The sequence below is a fragment of the Amphiprion ocellaris genome, chromosome 2 (assembly GCF_022539595.1).
Source record: "Amphiprion ocellaris isolate individual 3 ecotype Okinawa chromosome 2, ASM2253959v1, whole genome shotgun sequence".
NCBI classification, from domain to species: Eukaryota; Metazoa; Chordata; class Actinopteri; family Pomacentridae; genus Amphiprion; species Amphiprion ocellaris.
The window spans coordinates 26,913,132-26,919,293 of NC_072767.1; positions in this window are offsets into that span (position 1 = coordinate 26,913,132).

Genomic DNA, 6,162 nt, shown 5'->3' on the forward strand with positions numbered 1-6,162 from the left:
TAAATGTAACTTTATTATTTTTGAAATTGTTTATATAAAAATATTTTTAAATGTGTTCATTTGGGCTTCAGGCAACAGCAATGTACATTTTCTAATATTTCTGACAGTTTATACACTAAAAACGTCAGCATTTGGTTGATATCTGTATGTTAATCACAGATTTTGTTTCACATCTCAGGACAGACAGACAGACAGACAGACAGACAGATAGATAGGTCCGTGTACGGATCTGGTAATTGGATTTTCCGTTCTGAAACGGGTATTGAAAACAAAAACGAGTGGTTATTTGATTTTCGTTTTAAAATACAAAAATTAAAATTGAAATACAAGGCGTTTTTCCTTTTCATGATCAAAAAGGGATATACGATTTTTTTTTTTTTTAAATGCTTTGATTTTCGTTTTATATTTAGAATAACAAGAAAGTAAAATCAGTAAGAGACAGAAACGAAAAAAAGTCAGTTTTTTCATTTTCTGAGACCGGAAGTGGTCATCAGCAAGTGTGGAGCCAAACAGAGTACAGTGCATAGACTGTACATAATTTTTTTTTCGTGAGTTTTCATGGTCAAACTGAGAGATCAGGTGGCCGATCTTAAAATAAATCAATATTGATTTTTTATAGAGCGTTAAAGTTTTGCGAAGCCAGGGGGCGGGGCTACTTGATTGACAGTCCGGTCTGGAATGATTGACAGGTCCTATGGAGGAGGCAGCAGAGACTCTGCTCTCCTCGTTTGGATTAATTCTGACATAATAACTGTTGGTTTATTTATCCGTGCAGCAGCAGAACATTTTCCACAGACAGTTTTCCTGCCCGTTGACATGTTTTAACGAGTTTTCTACCTTCGGCTGATTCTACCAGCAGACACTGAAAGGACTCTGATAGTTCGGTAAGTAAATGTTTATTTTCATATCGGTGCCGCTTTTAATGCACTTTATATGCAGCTTTAGTGTCAGATATAATGTGTGCCATGTACTCCAGATGTTGGTGGCGTTTGTTTCAGTGTGTGTTGACCAGAGAAGAAAGTTAGCATAGTAAATATTAGCTTTAATGTTAGCGATGCCAACCGAGCTAACTGTTCAGTTGTAGCCTGATTAAAGCTAACGTAGCATTAAGCTAACGATGTTTGTGTTGAGTTTCATGTAAACAGCTGAAGTGTGTTGTGTTCCTGTAATGTGGTTCATTAAGTTCATAAAACTGTGGCTGGATGACATTAATGTAACGTTCAGGAAACTTAAATGTGATTAAAACAGTAACGTTAATGTTCTAGTTGTCAGTAATCAGCTTTAATTTGACACTAAAACAGACTGATAGTTTTAAATGACATCAGTTTCATTAATTGGTTGAAAATTGTCTTTAATTTTCTAATTCAATATTTTGTCTGTTTAATACAATGAAACATTAAATACAATTAAATAAGAATTTAGCATGTGGCTCAAAAAACGTCATAGTTTAGCACGTTGCTCTAAAAACTTCTTAATATAGCATGTTGCCCAAAAACCGTCATGGTATAGCATGTCGCCCAAAAAATGTCATAGTATAGCATGTCACCCAAAAAACGTCATACATCATAGTATAGCATGTCGCTCTTAAAACGTCATAGTATAGCATGTTGCTCTAAAAACGTCATAGTATAGCATGTGGCTCAAGGAACGTCATAGTTTAGCATGTTGTCCAAAAACATCATAGTATAGCATGTCGCCCAAAAAACGTCATAGTATAGCATGTGGCTCTAAAAACATCATAGTATAGCATGTCGCTCTAAAAACATCATAGTATAGCATGTCACCCAAAAAACGTCATAGTGTGGCATGTCGTCCAAAGAGCGTCATAGTATAGCATGTCGCTCTAAAAACGTCATAGTATAGCATGTCGCTCTAAAAACATCATAGCATAGCCTTTGGTCCAAAAAACGTCATAGTATAGCATGTCGTCCAAAGAACATCATAGTATAGCATGTCGCTCTAAAAACGTCATAGTATAGCATGTCGCTCTAAAAACGTCATCGTATAGCATGTCGCTCTAAAAACGTCATCGTATAGCATGTCACTCTAAAAATGTCATAGTATAGCATGTAGCTCAAAGAATGTCATAGTTTAGCATGTTGTCCAAAAACATCATAGTATAGCATGTCGCCCAAAAAACGTCATAGTATAGCATGTCGCTCTGAAAACATCATAGTATAGCATGTCGCTCTAAAAACGTCATAGTATAGCATGTTGCTTTAAAAACGTCATAGTATAGCACGTTGCTCTAAAAACGTCATAGTATAGCATGTCGCTCTAAAAACGTCATAGTATAGCATGTCGCTCTAAAAACATCATAGTATAGCATGTCGCTCTAAAAACATCATAGTATAGCATGTCGCTCTAAAAATATCATAGTATAGCATGTCGCTCTAAAAACATCATAGTATAGCATGTTGCAGTAAAAACGTCATAGTATAGCATGTCGCTCTAAAAACGTCAGAGTATAGCATGTCGTCCAAAAAACGTCATCGTGTAGCATGTCGCTCTTGAAATGTCACAGTATAGCATGTCACTCTAAAAACGTCATACTATAGCATGTCGATCTAAAAACGTCATACTGTAGCATGTCGATCTAAAAACCTCATAGTATAGCATGTCGTCCAAAGAACATCGTAATATAGCATGTCGCTCTAAAAACGTCATAGGATAGCATGTCGCTCTAAAAACATCATAGAAAAGCCTGATTTCTTTTTCAAAGAAAACCTTACCATAGTGTTTTTCACGGCCTCCTTTACATTATTTCATCATATGGCACGTTTTTACAACATGTTGAAAAGTCGCATTTTTTTTCAACAAAGTATACTGTGGCATTTTTTTGCGCCAAAATTCATGATGATTTTTTTTTCAAAGAAAACCTTTCTGGAGTGTTTTTCACGGCCTCCTTTACATTATTTCATCATATGGCACGTTTTTACAACATGTTGAAAAATCGCATTTTTTTTCAACAAAGTATACTGTGGCGTTTTTTTGGGCCAAAATTCATGATGATTTTTTTTTTCCAAAGAAAACCTTTTTGGATTGTTTTTCACAGCCTGCTTTACATTATTTCATCATATGGCATATTTTCACACCATTTTGAAAAATCATTTTTTTTCGACATAGTATACTGTGGCATTTATTTGCGCCAAAATTCATGATGATTTTTTTTTTCAAAGAAAAACTTTCTGGAGCGTTTTTCACAGCCTCCTTTACATTATTTCATCATATGGCATGTTTTTACAACATGTTGAAAAATCGCATTTTTTTTCGACATAGTATACTTAGGCGTTTTTTTACGCCAAAATTCATGATGATTTTTTTTTTTCAAAGAAAACATTACCACAGTGTTTTTCACGGTCTCCTTTACATTATTTCATCATATGGCACGTTTTTACAACATGTTGAAAAATCGCATTTTTTTTTTCGACATAGTATACTATGGCGTTTTTTTTGTGCCAAAATTCATGATGATTTTTTTTTTTTTAAAGAAAACCTTTTTGAATTGTTTTTCACAGCCTGCTTTACATTATTTCATCATATGGCATGTTTTCACACCATTTTGAAAAATCACATTTTTTTTCGACATAGTATACTATGGCGTTTTTTTTGCGCCAAAATTCATGATGATTTTTTTTTCAAAGAAAACCTTTCTGGAGTGTTTTTCACGGCCTTCTTTACATTATTTCATCATATGGCACGTTTTTACAACATGTTGAAAAATCGCATTTTTTTTTTCGACATAGTATACTATGGCGTTTTTTTTGGGCCAAAATTCATGATGATTTTTTTTTCAGAGAAAAACTTTCTGGAGTGTTTTTCACAGCCTCCTTTACATTATTTCATCATATGGCATGTTTTTACAACATGTTGAAAAATCACATTTTTTTTTCGACATAGTATACTATGGCTTTTTTTTACGCCAAAATTCATGATGATTTTTTTTTTTCAAAGAAAACCTTTCTGGAGTGTTTTTCACGGCCTCCTTTACATTATTTCATCATATGGCACGTTTTTAAACATGTTTAAAAATGACATTTTTTCGACATAGTATACTTTGGCGTTTTTTTTGGGCCAAAATTCATGTTTTTTTTTTTTTTCAAAGAAAAACTTTCTGGAGTGTTTTTCACAGCCTCCTTTACATTATTTCATCATATGGCATGTTTTTACAACATGTTGAAAAATCGCATTTTTTTTTCGACATAGTATACTATGGCATTTTTTTGCGCCAAAATTCATGATGATTTTTTTTTTCAAAGATAACCTTTCTGGAGTGTTTTTCACGGCCTCCTTTACATTATTTCATCATATGGCACGTTTTTAAACATGTTTAAAAATGACATTTTTTCGACATAGTATAGTAAGGCGTTTTTTTTGGGCCAAAATTCATGTTTTTTTTTTTTCAAAGAAAAACTTTCTGGAGTGTTTTTCACAGCCTCCTTTACATTATTTCATCATATGGCATGTTTTTACAACATGTTGAAAAATCGCATTTTTTTTCGACATAGTATACTTAGGCGTTTTTTGCGCCAAAATTCATGATGATTTTTTTTTTCAAAGAAAACATTACCACAGTGTTTTTCACGGACTCCTTTACATTATTTCATCATATGGCACGTTTTTACAACATGTTGAAAAATCGCATTTTTTTTTTCGACATAGTATACTATGGCGTTTTTTTTGCGCCAAAATTCATGATGATTTTTTTTTTAAAAGAAAACCTTTTTGGATTGTTTTTCACAGCCTGCTTTACATTATTTCATCATATGGCATGTTTTCACACCATTTTGAAAAATCACATTTTTTTTCGACATAGTATACTATGGCGTTTTTTTTGCGCCAAAATTCATGATGATTTTTTTTTCAAAGAAAACCTTTCTGGAGTGTTTTTCACGGCCTCCTTTACATTATTTCATCATATGGCACGTTTTTACAACATGTTGAAAAATCGCATTTTTTTTTTCGACATCGTATACTATGGCGTTTTTTTTGGGCCAAAGTTCATGATGATTTTTTTTTCAGAGAAAAACTTTCTGGAGTGTTTTTCACAGCATCACTTACATTATTTCATCATATGGCATGTTTTTACAACATGTTGAAAAATCACATTTTTTTTTCGACATAGTATACTATGGCGTTTTTTTTCGCCAAAATTCATGATGATTTTTTTTTTTCAAAGAAAACCTTTCTGGAGTGTTTTTCACGGCCTCCTTTACATTATTTCATCATATGGCACGTTTTTACAACATGTTGAAAAATCGCATTTTTTTTTTCGACATAGTATCTATGGCGTTTTTTTTGGGCCAAAATTCATGATGATTTTTTTTTCAGAGAAAACATTTCTAGAGTGTTTTTCACGGCCTCCTTGACATTATTTCATCATATGGCACGTTTTTACAACATGTTGAAAAATCAAATTTTTTTTTCAACATAGTATACTATGGTGTTTTTTTTGCGCCAAAATTCATGATGACTTTTTTTTTCAAAGAAAACCTTTCTGGAGTGTTTTTCACGGCCTCCTTGACATTATTTCATCATATGGCACGTTTTTACAACATGTTGAAAAATGACATTTTTTTCGACATAGTATACTATGGCGTTTTTTTTGCGCCAAAATTCATGATGATTTTTTTTTTCAAAGAAAACCTTTCTGGAGGGTTTTTCACAGCCTCCTTTACATTATTTCATCATATGGCATGTTTTCACACCATTTTGAAAAATCACATTTTTTTCGACATAGTATACTATGGCATTTTTTTGCGCCAAAATTCATGATGATTTTTTTTTTTCCAAAGAAAACATTTCTGGAGTATTTTTCACGGCCTCCTTTACATTATTTCATCATATGGCATGTTTTTACAACATGTTGAAAAATCACATTTTTTTTTCGACATAGTATAGTAAGGCGTTTTTTTTACACCAAAATTCATGATGATTTTTTTTTTCCAAAAAAAACCTTTCTGGAGTGTTTTTCACAGCCTGCTTTACATTATTTCATCATATGGCACGTTTTTACAACATGTTTGAAAAATCGCATTTTTTTTTCGACATAGTATACTATGGCGTTTTTTTGCGCCAAAATTCATGATGATTTTTTTTCCAAAGAAAACCTTTCTGGAGTGTTTTTCACGGCCTCCTTTACATTATTTCATCATATGGCAT